Source organism: Lissotriton helveticus, chromosome 1_1 (assembly GCF_964261635.1).
Source record: "Lissotriton helveticus chromosome 1_1, aLisHel1.1, whole genome shotgun sequence".
Classification (NCBI taxonomy): Eukaryota; Metazoa; Chordata; class Amphibia; order Caudata; family Salamandridae; genus Lissotriton; species Lissotriton helveticus.
In genome coordinates this window covers 1,468,014,650-1,468,030,317 of record NC_136057.1, presented here as the reverse complement: position 1 = coordinate 1,468,030,317, position 15,668 = coordinate 1,468,014,650, and the positions used below count along the sequence as shown (strand labels likewise).

At 44.5% G+C, this 15,668-nt stretch overlaps 1 protein-coding gene across 1 annotated transcript in view; it reads left to right on the top strand.

The window, feature by feature from the left end:
- The first annotated feature begins 696 nt into the window (after positions 1 to 696).
- Positions 697 to 15,668, top strand: part of LOC144828146 (E3 ubiquitin-protein ligase DTX3L-like) — a 190,924-nt gene continuing 175,952 nt past the window's right edge. Inside the window, exon 1 of the mRNA XM_078686260.1 lies at positions 697 to 847. The gene's annotated coding sequence lies outside the window, so the exon portion shown is untranslated. The remainder of the gene's footprint in view (positions 848 to 15,668) is intronic.

Sequence of the window (15,668 nt, the reverse complement as noted above, 5' to 3'; positions counted from 1 at the left end):
GTGTGTGTGTGTGGCTCTGTGTGTGTGTGGCTCTGTGTGTGTGTGTGGCTCTGTTTGTGTGGCTGTATGTGTGTGGCTGTGTGTGTGGCTCTGTGTGTGTGGGTGCAAATGCAATGTTTCGCATTTGCGAGAGATTAAGCTATTGGCATTGTAAATGACAATGCCATTTATTTACCTGTTTTTAAAACCTACTCATAAATAAAAACATTGTCATTTACAATGCCAATACCTCTAACTTTTGCAAAGGCGAGACTGTTGTACAGGCGCTGCTCAGAAGGAGACTACGGGCCCGCACCGTGAAGTCGCATAACTACGGTATCCTGCAACTACAAAGGGTTGAAGAGATGACCCACTGAACTCGAACGACGCTATTCCTCGTAAACGCATATATACACCCATGCAAAGTGAAGAAGGCAGTGAGGACCTCAACCCTTGTAGAATTAACAAAATCCGTGCAAAATCTATATCAGAATTTGCATGTTATAGTCATGGGGACTTCAATACCAGACTTTAAGGTCCCCTCTCCTTAGCTCGACTAGTATTTCTTAGCGAAGCTGGCTGGAGAAAATATTTTGAAAGCAACAACAGCCATAATAACGACTGACGTTGCACGCGCCAGTCTTCTGAGCAGTGTAGGTACAAAACACAGGAAGAGCCTCTCGTTCCCGGAAGTTCAAAGGGTAGATCTTAGCTTTCACTTTCACTTTCTGTATAACAGAAACGCTGTCGAGGAGTGACTGCAGACCTTGCTTCAGGCGTGGCGAGGGCAGCAGACGAGGAAGAGCGGTGCTTCCGGGGTACTGGGGCGACAACTGTCCAGGGCACCAGGGAAGCCCCGAAGGCGCAGGTACGTGCTGGAGAGACCCACCTCTAAAATTAGAACACAATAAGCCTACGATAAGCTCGGGAACGGATATTGCGGGCTACGGGCGGGGCTGCCGATTGGCTCCCAGTATTTAGCCACGCTTGGCTTCGTAGCCAACAACGATTTACCTGCCGGGGTGTTTTACTTTAGATACAAAATAAAACTGCAAGCCAAAAAATCCAAGAATGCACTTTGAACTTGATTAAAAAAAGAAAATAGTAATGGCGGAAAGTGTCACGCATGACGTGGACGCTTGACAGCTATCGCACGGGGTACGCAGGAGATCTTTAGGACGCGGGGGCCATCGAACCTGCAGGGCTTTAAGTGGGCCGGGTCTCATCGGTGCAGAGCACCGGAAGTATTTTAAAGGGGGCCTCGAAACGGTTCTCTATAGGGCTCGGTGTTGTGCCCTGGCGCTCCGTTTTTTTCTTCCGGACTGCTGTGACAGCAGGCACATCGATGTGCGCCTGCTCACACTGCTCACTAAAAGTTACAGCATGACGTCATGCCAGGTGGGCGTTGTAGGGGTAGGAAATCCTTTAAAGAGTAATTTTCTCTTTGGATTTCCCTTCTCTTTGAAACTCAGGAGCAGCAACATTGTCCTGGTGTCACCAGGGCTTTACGTGGAAGCTTTTTTAATATGATATACAAGTAATAGTTGCTGCTTATTTATCTTATGCAACTAACAACCATTGACAAAGCCAATTGTCCTGACATGTAGGTATGTTTTTTCTTGTTCTTTCATATATCTGGATGCAATGACAGAAACAGCAAAATCCAAGTCCGGCAGCACACTATGCTAAGCACAGATTTTTAGCTTGCGTGTTTTTAAGCCATAATTACATTGACCATGCCCCTTTGAGAGACGCCCCCCAGTTTTGCACCCCAGTTAAAGCCCTGCGTACCTGACAAGCTATATAAAATAAGGGGTAGTCTTCTTACTTGGACCAGTATGCCACGAGACAGCGGACTCATCTGAATAGTTATGGGGGCATACTTCAGCCCAGAGTTGACAAACAATAGACTTATAAAAGGACGTATCACTACCCTTCAGTTGCATATTGCGTGTAACTCTACTTTTTTAATCACGCAACTTACAGGCATACAACATTTTTTGATTACAACCTTGCACAGATTAGGAATGGAGGACTACCTATTTTGAGAATCGACTCATGAATTGTGACGAGTTCATGCCCATATCCTACGCTCTCTCTGACTAGCACTTTAATGCTTTAGAAGTATAGACTACATAAACTGCTGAGATAGTTTCTCCCTGTGGCTGTTCCGCGACGTTTGAAAGACATCAACAGATTTCAAACACCACATATAAGGACTTATTTCTTGGCTACTCTTTTTCGTTATAAAGACAACACAACATTGGTCTATTCTCTATGAACATTTGAGGATCGCTCCCCTTACATAGCTCAGCCTTGAAGAAGTTACAAATGTAACGAAACACGTGTCAGCTGTTAACTCTCTATTTCACTGTGCTACTCTGTTCTTCCGGCAACAAGAACTGGACCTAGAAAATATAACTGTATAAACATGAAATGTTTTTGAAAAAATCTTTTTCTTGTATGAATGTATGTACAGTATGTATTGACTAAATGTCACATTGATAGAACCCCAGTACAAATCAAAATATTGTCATATGCTGTGTTTTGAGCGATCAATAGAATACATTGATCTTGTGTTTTGATTGGAAAAAATCAATGTTGTAGTAATATTGTTGAGTGCCGGGATACACCTGTCTGTCTAAAGTACCTGATAAGCAACTCTAGCTCCTTGGTACACATTAAGTCGACATGGCGTTTTAGTCAAGAGTGCTTTGGACTCAGGGATTTTTGAGGCCATGTTTGCAATGTTAAAACATAACTTCAAGTCCCACAATGGAGAGGGTGTATAAGTTAATAGCAAAGATTAATCAATATAACAAAAAAGTATCCCACCAGAGTTCAAGGGGGGTTATTGCCTATAATGCATCGGACACGGTGAAGGGGGGTGGTTGGTCACCCCTCGAGCGTATGCTAACTCCGCATGACTTGTGCGGGGAAGGAAAAATCCTTTATATATATATATAACCCTCGCTTACCCTAGTCGTGTCATGCTTCATCATCGGGTTCACCCTGACTCCTAGAGGTCAACTTTTTAGGTCTCGCCTGTCGATGCGCATGCGCATCGAGCTTGCGAGACTATGGGGGCTTAAACAGTCTTTAACCAACTTGCAAGGAATCGTGGCGATTCCTTGCAGTGCCCGTGAAATTCAAGCTCAATGCGCATGCGCTTAAAAGCGCGTGCACATGCCCCCAGCTGCCTGCCTGCCCCTGCTGCTTTCACACCCTCTCCCCGCTCCGCCCCCTCCCCTGCCCGCCGTGTCGCATTTCTCCTCCCCCCTCCCCTTCTCTGCCTTCCCTCCGTCTTGTCTCTTTTGGGCCCCCTCCTCTTCCTACTCTCCTCCCCCTCCTCCTCCTACTCTCCTCCCCACTCTCTCTCTCACAGCCTCCCCCAGCTCCGCGCCCTCACTTCTTGGTTGCACGGCCGCTAGGCCGTGCCTCCCCTACTCTCCTCCCCCCTCCTCCTCCTCCTACTCTCCTCCCCCCTCCTAGTGCGTTAAAAAACAAAAGAACACTGCCATCACCTTAGCAACCGCACCGGGGCAATTTCTCATTGCATTCTCCTCGTGTCAGATCCTCGCAGCCATTGCACGCTGGATCTCTTACATAGTAAATTGTAATTGTATTTATGTAGTGCTTACTACCCCTAGTGAGGCGTCGAGGCACTTTACGCTGGCCAGCACGCAGCTCCAGAACCCAAGGTTAGTCCAGTGTTATGGGTTACTGTTAGTTATTGAACGTAGTCTTGTGCGCTCAAAGCAAAACATTCCATGTCGTCATTTCCGTTTCTGTGCAATGCTCTTTGTTTCACAGACGTCCTCACACGCAACTCGGCCAGCTCGGGCCACACTTCTGTCGCACAGTCCTTCCACGCCCCCTCATGCCACTGATCCGTCGTGCACACGGCAAGAACTGGCACGGATCCCAGGCACGCCCCGTGCCAGCCGTCGGTTACCAAGCGGCGCCCGGTGTTTAAATCAGGAAGATGAGATTATCTTAATTGCTGTTTACTGAGCTGCGCGGCAGGTGGTGGGGGGGTTAATTACAGCCCTTGGAAGGGGAGAATGTGTGCTTTACTCCTGCCCAGGAGGCGTGGGCATGCTTACCTCATTTTACACTGAGTGTTCCATTATTTCACTGCTGCTGGCTGTGTTTTTTTTCTTGACGTGTTTTGGCCACCCCCTCTTACAAAAGCGCACCAAACGCACGCCTACACCACCCTCAAGCTACAGATTTTGAAGGGGCCACTAATTAAGCTGAACAGGTCACGCAGGCATCCTTACCGCCATCTCTGCTTTAATTGGATGTATTTTATTGTGAATAGCGCAGTAAGGCACAGAGTTGGTGTGATCTTGCGTCACACATATAACCCAGCAAAGGACCTTGGGAAACATAACTTAGAATGACATTGTTATGACATAACAACGAATGCAATATGGGGGACAGAAAGGTGTTATCGATGCATAGGGTCAGAGGTCAAACCAGTTTTGGGCTACCTCTCAGCGAGTTATATTTGCGTTCAATAACACATCACACACAAACAAGCATACACTTCATTTAAAATAAAAAATAAAAGCCCGCCGTGTCGCATTTCTCCTCCCCCCTCCCCTTCTCTGACTTCCCTCCGTCTTGTCTCTTTTGGGCCCCCTCCTCCTCCTACTCTCCTCCCCCCTCATCCTCCTACTCTCCTCCCCACTCTCTCTCTCACAGCCTCCCCCAGCTCCGCCCCCTCACTTCTTGGTTGCACTCTCCTCCCCCCTCCTAGTGCGTTAAAAAACAAAAGAACACTGCCATCACCTTAGCAACCGCACCGGGGCAATTTCTTACAATTCTAGGTTTCCTTAAAATTAAAAGTGAAATTCTACCGGTGCTATGCCCATAACCTCACAGCAGGGCAACCCGTGCCAATATCAGAAAGGCTGACTGAAGCACAAACAACAAATATATATAGAATGAGCGAGTCTGCATGATTCAGACTGTTCTACTGTGTCCTTTCCTCCGTTCTACTCTCAACATTTTAAAAGTTTCCGAATGAAGCTCTGGTTGGAAATTCTTAGTACGAACCCTTCAGGTGGGCTGAAAAATGTGTGTGAGGGTTGCTCTGAAAAAGGTGCGACCCACAAATTGTAACTAGTAATGACGTAAGTAATTATATGTTTGGCTTACACGTGACCTAAAATACTGTGCATTATATGCTGTGCCACACGACCAGTTTTGGGCTACCTCTCAGCGAGTTATATTTTGGGTTCAATAACACAACACATCACACACAAACAAGCATACACTTCATTTTAAAAAAATAAATAAAAAAAGACAAACATTTTGGAATGTTTATGGCTTTTTTTATTTGTAATTCTTTACCATTGGCTACAGGAAACAAAAATGCTAAAGATTTACAACAAAAACCCATAAACAATTCTAAAAGCACTAACTCTAATGATGCGAGACCTATTGCATTTCCAATGCTTGTTTGTTATATTGATTTATCCTGGGAGGATGTATCCCTCCACTCCCTTCATAGTCGAAGGGCCCTCTCAACCCTCCATATCCGGAAGGCTCCCCTTGTTTGGATCCTTTTTGTTTATCACTAATAGCCAGGATTGACTGCATTCTCTGAGGCTGCTCAGTGCACGTGACGTAGATGTTTTGGTCAAGGAATTAGTAAACTGGAAGTCTCTAAAATGTCCGGGGGTGGGCTCACATGGTGGGGAGTCACTCACTGTGCTATACCAGTAGCGGTTCTTTGATAACAGCAGTTGTTTCCACCCTGCTGCCAATCAGAAGATAATGTTCCTGATTTACGAATTCATGCGCAGGCGATGGTGTGATGCCAAGCACCGTCTCACAAGTCAAAGTGGTGCAAACAGTAGTTGTCAACTTTTGTGAGCCAAAGATAATTTGTGCTGAAATACACAAGTGCAGCTTGGAAGTCGCTTTATGTCCGTAAAAGCGCAAACTCCATGACGCACATTCAGCCAACCTGGCATGTCAATCAACAGTGCTTTTCATTCTGGGAGTTACGTTTTAGTTATAGATTTTATGCAAAGCACTATCCAGTATAGTAACATCATCTAGCATGACAAGCTTCAATGAAATATCTGATAACATTACTGTGCTTGATGTGTATTTTTTGTGCATCGAGATCGGGTTTCCTTGAATTGAAAATTGTACTGGATCTGTACCCAGTAGTAAATCTCGTGCAATGTGCGCAAATTTACTTTTGTGACAAATAGCAGTGGTGGACGTTGCACTAAAACTACCTTTTTTTTGGTGCAAGCACGGCCAATGGCATCGTTGGTATATGCGACAACTTTTCGTGCAACGCTGCACTGCATAAATGCTACTTATTCTGGGCCCATGTATACAGTCAGTGTTTCTGTGCTTTTACAAACAGTTGCCCTCAATTGCAGTAGTCCAAGTAGTTTAGTACAAGCAACCGAGACTACGAGTACCATAATGCATTTTTTCTCAAAACCATAGCTCAGAACTAGAAATAACTGTCAATGTAGGCGCAAACATGTGTCTGAGCAGGGGAAAGCTCGAATGGGGGGGGGGGGCTGGAGGTGTGAAACAACCAATCTTCCTTTCAACGTTGTGGAACAGGCAGTGTCTTTAGGGAGGGGCAGAGATTCCCCCAAAGTGGGTGTATGTATGTGTGACTGTATTCACCTGCAAGGGGATGCTGTTTGCTCCCTGGGACCTACTGTCCTCATCTAAGTGGCACATTTGTGCTGTGATAAGCCACGACCACAGGCGAAAGTTGTTTCCTTACTTGCATGTGGTCTGGCCCCATTGCAAATGACAAAGCTCTGTCTTGCACGTGCACAAAATGTCTGCTATCAAGAGGAATATTATAGACAGGGCCACACAAGTGTCTGTGGCCCATTATCTTATCTTATACTGGAGTTCCTTTGGGTTCTCCCCTTTCGTCTCAGGTCTCTAGCTGTATAGTACAGCCCAGGGTGTGTTATAGTAACTGGGCCTGGGCGTAGTTTGTGTAGTTCAGCGTAGCGGAACTTCGCAAATTGACGAAAAAAACCCAGCGGAGTTCCGCAAGCAGAGGAGTGCAGTGCGAACTGCCGTTCATGCTGATCTTTTTGCCGCTTGGGTGCAAATTCTACCCGAGCGGCAGCTTGCACTCACCAACTTACCATTGACGTGTGTGAGCGGTGAAAAATCTCTGCTACACGAGCGGAGTTCTCTGTACTCCCGGAGTGCAGAGTGCAGAAAACACCGTGAACAGAGCGGAGTTCACTGCCCATGCTTAATAATAACTAGCGACACAGTGACCCTAACTATTGAGCACATTAATTATTTATGACCTCTGGTGGTTGTTCTGTAAATCGGAGGTGCCTAGATGTGGGAATAAACAGTGCACAGCGCTAAAATTAGAATCAACATACTAGAACAAGCAAAACCAACATGTCTCGCCTATAAGAGCTAATGGCTTTGCTGTGAAGCATGGCAAAAAATATTTTCTAAACAAGCATTGGCAAAGCCAATAGTTCGCGCTCATGCCAGATCTATTTGCTTTGTCAATGTATTGCAGCCGAGCCCAGTTGCACAGCAGCTCGGCTGCCGTACAGCATGGCTGGAAGTAAAGAAAACAATTGTGATGACATGGCCAGCATTGACCGCTTCATAATGCGTTTATTTTTTTACTTTCAGCCATACTGCACAGTAGCCAAAGCTTCTGTACAACATGGCTTAGGCGAGACATCTTGGCTTTGCCAATGCTTGTGCACATTAACACACTGTTATCTGCTAAAAGAAAATACACTTCCAGTTAAGGCCTTCATGATAAAACGTGCGTTTGTCAGTTAAAGTATGCATGCCTGCATCTTATCTACATGCCTTGATTTTGGGGAGGGATGATCCCTCCAAGAACGCATGCATAAATGTGTAATGTACACACTGTTATGGAGTGCGGACTGTGTATTTTGTGCCACTCACGTTGTTTTTACTCTTAGTGGTGTCTGTGGTTGTTGGACAGCTTTGAGATGTCTGCCTTAGACATATTCATTTTTTAGGTGACAATTGTAGGAAGCTGGTTTTGTATATACTATACCAAAGTAAGGTATACTTACTCCCCCCCCCCCCACCAGCAACAGGGATTTTCTACATCAGAGGGTGCTTCTGTGAGCTGTTTAAACTGTATTTACCAGGGGCCTGTGCACTTCGTTTTTTGGCCAGCAGGGGGAGTGAAGCTTTATTCAAACAGTATTGTTAGATTTCGAGTTAGTGAAGCCTTTACCTGCTGAAGTCCAAAGTTGTGGATTGAGAATGTCTGTCTCCTAGGAGATTCTGAACAGGAGTAAGCAGCTTCCCAGACCCCACCCCCAGGCCAGCAGACCATTGGCTATTCAGCTACCAGGCAAGTCTGAGCCCTCCTCTCATACCTGTCCAGGCCCCTTAAGGCCTTGCTGGGTGCACCCCAAATCATTCTCCTCCATCTTGTGTGTTGCAGCCTACATGTGCCCCAGATGGCAGTGAGAAGAGTCCAGGAAGTGGTAAGGAGACAGACCAGTGCTGTCTCTTCCCAAGACAAACAAGCATTTGCAATGCAATAGGTCTCGCATTAGTAAAGTTTGAGCTATTGGTATGGTAAATGACAAATTTTTTATGTATGTGTTTTTAAAAAAAATAACGTAATTAATAGCTTTGTCATTTACAATGCCAATAGTTATAACTTTCACAAATGTGACACCTATAGCATTGGTAATGCAACATGTTTTGTATTTACGTGACTTACATGTGTTGGTATTACAAATAACAATGGCTTTTATTTCTTTTTAATAATTAATACTTAAAAGTGATTCTAATTTATAATGGCAATAGCTTAAACTTTTGTAAATAACTTTTGTGAACATTATGTTCAGTGTATTTTATTGTGACGAAAATCCAAGAACAGAAGTGAAATATTAACATCTTTTTGTGACATTTGTAATAAAGCTTGAAACATTGAGAGAACATATTTGAACCAGTGATGCTGTGGTGGTGCTGAGTGATGCTGTGGTTGCGCTGAGTGATGCAGTGGTTGCGTGGAAAGTAAAGTGTGCCATACTGCGATTTCTACAATAGTTAATTGTGGATGCGTTAACAATTGATGTGTGCACTGATGGCTGGTGGTGTGTGTGCCTGTAGAAATGGTGCACTGATGGCTGGTGGTGTGTGTGCCTGGTGGAAGTGTGCACTGACGGTTGGTGGTGTGTGTGCCTGGTGGAAGTGTGCACTGACAGCTGGTGGTATGTGCCTGGCTAAAGCGTGCACTGACGGCTGGTGGTGTGTGTGCCTGGTGCTCGCTTCAAGTGTGTGCTTTTAACGAGCCCCAAAGAACACTCCGGGGGGAGGGTGGATTACAGGGCCTCAGCAAAATGTAATTCAAATGTACTTTATTAGTCATAGCAAGTCAGAGTCAGAGTCGGAGTCAAAAATACTTTATTCGATTAATTAAAATCATAAAAGTATACTACAGGCACAGAGAATAAGACATTTCTATTCAATACAAAATAAGCTATTTTAAAAACATTAAAAAACAATTAAGAACATTTATGCAGTGAAAAATCAGGTTCAATTTTGTTTTTTGTTTTTCTTTCTTGTAAACAATAGATCATGTATCTTAATTAATCCATCACTTTAAGTTCTTGTAGAAAATTTCATTGTCATTCCCCTATTACTTTGATTCCTCAGGGAACAAAAATATGCAATACATAAGGGAAAAGGTTGATCTAAACCTTACTATTTACAGAGTACATTCAATTGTTGAAGTATTCAATAATCTAAGCCGTTTGGCTCTCATTGCTGCGACCAAAAAGTTGGCAACCCCAAACATTACAAGAGGGGTCTCCATAAGTTGTAAAAACAACAGGGCGGGTTTCACTTGCATAAATCCCTTGTTCCTCAAAAGTGGTAAAATATATTTTTCCTCCCCTCCGCAAAAAAAGGACAGAAGAATACAAAATGAGTTAAGTCTTGGTCTTTAAAAGCATCACATTTGCATGGTGCGTGATCCCTTGGCTTATTCCATTTCAGGTATTCACCCAAAAGGAGATGAATCTGGTTAAAACGGAATTTCGTGAGAAGCCACCGGTGATATGGCCTGTTTACTACCATCAAATAAGGCTGGATGGACATAGTTGAGAGTAAAATGTAATGAGCCCTTACAGTGTTTTTCTCAATTTCCTTGGCTTCACGTTGCATGTTTCTATATTTTGGAAAGTGAGCTTTAATCCATGTAACATCATCTTTACATAGCTTTTCCGGATTACTATACAATTCAATACGGCCCAATTGAGTAGCAACAGATTTGATATAGTTCAGCCATTTTATATCTTTAACTCTGTCTCTCCCCATGCAGTCCCTGATGATTTGGCGGTTTAGAGTCAAGCTGGGGTTCAGCCATAGTTTCACCCAAAGAAGTAGAGGAGCCAGGTTAAGGGTGTCCTCGATGTATCCTTGCCCTAATTCCGACAAGACAGAGAAAGTGGGTGTAGACTGTGGTAGACCCAATAAAGAGCGCATGGACCTATTCTCTTCTTTCTGTATCGGGACTAGATCCCTATATCCCCAAATCCCAGCCCCGTATCTAGCCAGGGCCAGGGTTTTGGCTCTATACAGGGTGAGTATGGCTTCAGTAGGTTTCCCCCCCAATCTCTTTGCAAAGCCCAATATAGCTGCAAATGACCTTCGTATGGCCATCGCTTTATTTACAATCTGTGGGGTCCAGGTGCCCAAGTCATCAAAAATAACACCAAGGTATGTAAATGTTTTGACTTTGGTCAATATCGCTCCATTACATCGCAGGGTTTTTGTAATTTTCTTTCCTTTCCCAATGGACATAACGTGCGATTTTTCCATATTTACAACCAAATCTAATTTTAACATAAAAGCCCCAAAAGAATCAAGAAGCAACTGTAAACCATTAGGGGTTCTGGCAATGAGGACCGTGTCATCGGCATACATCAGTACAGGCAGAGGTGACCCACCCATGTTAGGTATATCTGGGGTAGCTGTTGATAAAACTGAATACAGGGAGTTGATATACAATGAAAATAACATGGGGGCCAAAATGCACCCCTGTCTAACCCCTCTTGCTGATCTAAAACCAGCGGTGCATTTACCATCCATTGTCATACGCACTGATGCAGTCAAGTCACTGTGCAGGTAGGCTAAAAAGTTTACCAATGCAAGGTCCAAACCCAACTCTGAGAGAATCGTCCACAGCTTCGACCTATTTACTAGGTCGAACGCTGTGGACAAGTCCATAAAAGCCAGATGGACCGACCCCCTAGCAGCGACAGTATATTTACAAATGGTCATGTGTAAATTAAGACACTGTTCCTCAGTGCCCCTTCCCATTCTGAATCCATATTGGGTGTTGCATAAAATTTCATTTTCCTTTTCCCACATGTTAATTTTATTTAAAATGACCTTACCAAGAATCTTAAATGACGAATCAAGTAACGATATCGGTCTATAACACCTAGGATCACCCCTTTGCCCCTTTTTAAAATTGGGATGATGACCGAGTGTGACCAAGAAATCGGTATGTCAGACGTGTTCATACATGCTAAATTAAAAACATTTGCAAGTACTAGGGACCAAATATAAGGGTGTGCTTTGTACATATCAGCGGGAACCCCATCCGGGCCAGGGGCTTTCCCGCCAGCAGTATTTTCTATGGCATTAAGTACTTCTTTAACCGTTATCCTTAGTGGAGTGTCTGTAGTTAAGGAATCTACAGGGGTAAAAGGAATAGTGGTGATCTTACTTCCATAGATGGTTTCAAAATGGTCTAGCCATTGTTTCTCGGTGATATTCACCTCTAGTGATTCATTCTCTCTACCATTAAACAAAGGAGAGTTCACTATAGACCAAAATTTGGCACTATCCTTTAATGTTAGATTATCATATAGTGCTTCCCAGGCTTTATCTTTTATTTCTCTTTTTCGAGCCTCGGTCGTACTTTTATATTCTTTCCTTAATTGGGACACTTCTATCGGATTACGTGGCTTGCATTTTAGGGCTTCTAGAAGGTTTTATGTGCCTTGGTACATTCAGCATTAAACCATCCCTGTGCTTTGCATAACTTATTAGAGGATTTGCATGTAAGAGTCACTGACACGTTTTTACATATGGTTTCAAAGGCTTTGGTGACATTCCCTCCTGTGGTCAATGGATCTCTGCATATGTTTAGTTCAACACTTAGTTTATCACATAAGTCATTAAAAAAGTCCTCAACATTAATCCTGGACCATTTAACTCGTCTACCTTGGTCGTGAGCCCGGATTGCGGTGGGGTAGGTTGACTGCTGACCAGTATTTATTATGGTAGGATTAATATTAGTCAGTTCCATAATAACTGGATTATGGTCACTAAATGCTGACAAAATGGCGTTATATGAGATGACATTTTTGAGAATACTAGGTGACCCAAAGATAAAATCAATGATAGTATTACTACCTCTAGCACTATAAGTTACCACTCTATCTTTTGGATTTGCAAAAGCGGGTTCTGACATATCCAAATTTATCAGCAATTCTTCTAGAGCACCCCCTTTTGCAGAGTGTTCGAAGTGCGGGTGAGTCAAATATTCATCTTCCTGAGGACCACCATTATAACAATTTAGATGACAAAGGTGTGTGTTAAAATCACCAAAAAATATATAGTGAACAAAAGTAGATTGACTCTTTGTAATTATTTAAAAATTCAGCCAACATTAGGATATTTTCACTTCCTTGTGACCCTTCTGTTGAATTATAAAAATTAACGTAGAGGATTTTTTCCCCCATATTCATCAAAACCTCTAGGATTAAACAGTTAGGAGAGTTGACATTAATAATTTTCATCGACCCCATATGACTTACCGAGATTAGGAGTGCTAAGCCTCCCTTACTTCTGCCCCTATTTGACTTTTGTGCTGCTACAAAGAAGGATACATATCCATCTACCCAAAAGTCACAATCAGTGTCCCAGGTTTCTTGTAATGCAACCACATCCTGTTGTTTAATAATTTCCAGCCATTGTGCATCACTCCTTTTGGCTTGTAGACCGGCGATATTCCATGTCATTAATTTCACAGTTCTGTTGACCACATTATTTCCTTGCCGTTCCTCCACCTCCCCCTGGGTGGTCAGTCAGATGTTAGTGTCAAAGTTTGTTAGGACATCAAAGCGGTTTCTTAGCTCCAAGCCAGGGGTCAAAGCCACTGGGTGTTTGCTATCTTGGGTCAGTTGGAAGCTTAGTGGTTGGGTTGCCCAGTTAGCTAGTTGTACTTTGTGTCTTGGGGTATTTTTCCTGTGTGTTGTGTCGTAGGTGATAAGTTGTGTTGTACGGGGGTAGAAAAAGCCCAGTGGGACCGCACGTATTTGTCCTTGGGTAATGTTGGTAGCGTCCCAGAAAAGCCTTGAGCAGACATGTGGATTTCTAAAGTTGATAATAACACAATCATCAGAGAAGCGTTTGGCTGTCGGCCCCAGCCAAGTAACTCTTCTCGCCAGGCTAATATGTGCGGAAACATCACTAGGGCCTGAGCAGTTTGTATCGCACCAGCTCTTAACGTTTTCCATAAGAGTTAGCTGAGATTCAGGTACTCCCGGAGTTAGCCTTGGAACGTTAACCAGTACTGCCACGAACGGGGTTGCCTCTGGGGGTAAATTTACCATAGGTTTAGGATATTGACCATTACCCGTTCTGTTGTTAGAAGTATTATCAGCAACCTCAACATTTACCTCGTTAGTGTGAGTAGTTTTAGAGTCCGAGGTATTCTGTCGGATAGAATACAATGTTTTGTCAATAATTTTAGAATTGATTGAAGAACTCACTTTTGGAATAAGTGGCAAATGTCCTGTGTTGGGCATGGTGTCAGCGCTATTAGTCTCCTCCATAGGTTGACTATGTTGTTCTATGGTCTGTAGTGGATCTAGAGCAAGGCGCTCTGTTACCTTTTGAAGCATCAAGGAGTTCATCCTCTCACATCGACTCATAATACCTGATACACAATCTTTTAGGGTTTCTACTATATCACTTGAGATCTTGATCAGTGATGATTCGATGGTATCAGTTAAGACCCTTTCTATCATATCTTTAATTGAGCCTTCAAACTTAATTGATGATTGTCGTGATTTAGTATTGGCTCTATATTGAATGGATCGTATTTTGTGATTTCTTGCTCTTTTTCTGCTTTTAGATATTTTAGGATCCCCCACCAATGTTTGGACACACACAGGGGTGTCAGATACTACTATAGGAGGCTCACAATGTACTGGGTTGTGGTCATCGGATAGAATATCATGGGGACTAGTGATGACAATGTTAGGTTCTAGGGGTATCCTTGACTCGGTTAGGTCGATAGATACCCCCTCCAGGCCGAGTTCGCGTTCTTTCTCAGCGATTTCTTTATTAAGCTTCCCCACAGCAGATGTTAGGTAAGTCAAGATACTTGCAGGTGCATTAGTTTTACGTGCTATTTTAACTTTACTTGTGCCCCCTGTGATCGAAGTCTGTAGTTTTCTCTTACCCATTTTTGTACTCTGGATGTTAGGGATCCGGCCTGTCCTGTCCTCTGACGTCCTCTGACGTCCCCTGACGGCCCCGCCCTTGTCCCGGGCTTCTCCCGGCGCCCTCCCGCGCGCGACTCGCGGGTGCGAGAGGCGTTCCCTGCTAATGAGGCGCCTCCTGGCGCGTCTCCGTCGTCACACCCGCCGCGTCCACCCCCGGGGCAGCTGGGTGATGTAGTTCCCCAGCTGCTGCTGCACCGGGTGGATGGCGGTGGATGGCGGTGTGAGCGCTGATGGTGAGAGCGCTGGCCGTTTCCCTCACGGCGCGGTTCTGGAGCTAAGCAGGGGTGAGTGCAAGGAGCGAGTTGGCCGTTCCCCTCACGGCAGATTAGGCAGCGTGTGAGTGTCCCCTCACGGCAGATTAGGTGCAAGTCAACTGGGACAATTCCAAGAACACCGCACTAGTCAATATTACTTATTTATGTATGCGATTTTATATAGTGCCTGCACTACCAGAGGCATCAGAGCACTCTAGATTGGAGCGAGGAGTGCTACATGAGAAGGTTTAAAGTAACAAGGTAGTAAGGAACCACATTTATGGCTACTACGGTTATTCGAGGTGAGAGTTACATATTTACAGATTACAAATTTAGGTGGCACGTAGCCTGCCCCAAGGGGAGAACCACCATGACTGACAGACGCCCCTGCTAGGATGCTATTCAGCAACGGAAACCGAGCTTAGTAGAGTTTGGGGTCAATTTGCGGCTAGGCGTAGAGTTAAGTGTGAACTTGATTTAATTTCAGCAAGGCTCGTCAGACTTCAGCGTAAGTGCTCCCAGCCCTCACGTTGATAAGGAAGCGTGGAACTGGAAATTACAGAGATTTGCCCAGTGTCAGACACTTTAGGTGAAGGGAGGGGAGCGCCAGGATTCGGCGGCTGGTGCCCTGGCTCCAAACTTTGAAACTGCAGGGCACCGCACCATCTCTGGAAAGAGATGCGTTTGGAGCGAATCGCGCCCCCCCCCCTCCCCCGTTCTTCTTTAATGTTTACTGACGATCCCCCGCTGAGGAGACTGGCATAAGGCGTGTCCCACCCAGTCGACCCACCATGAATAGGACAACTGAAAGGGCAGATCTCGGGTAAATACATCGCAGATATGCCCACAGGAGACAGACCTGAGGTCAGATGCA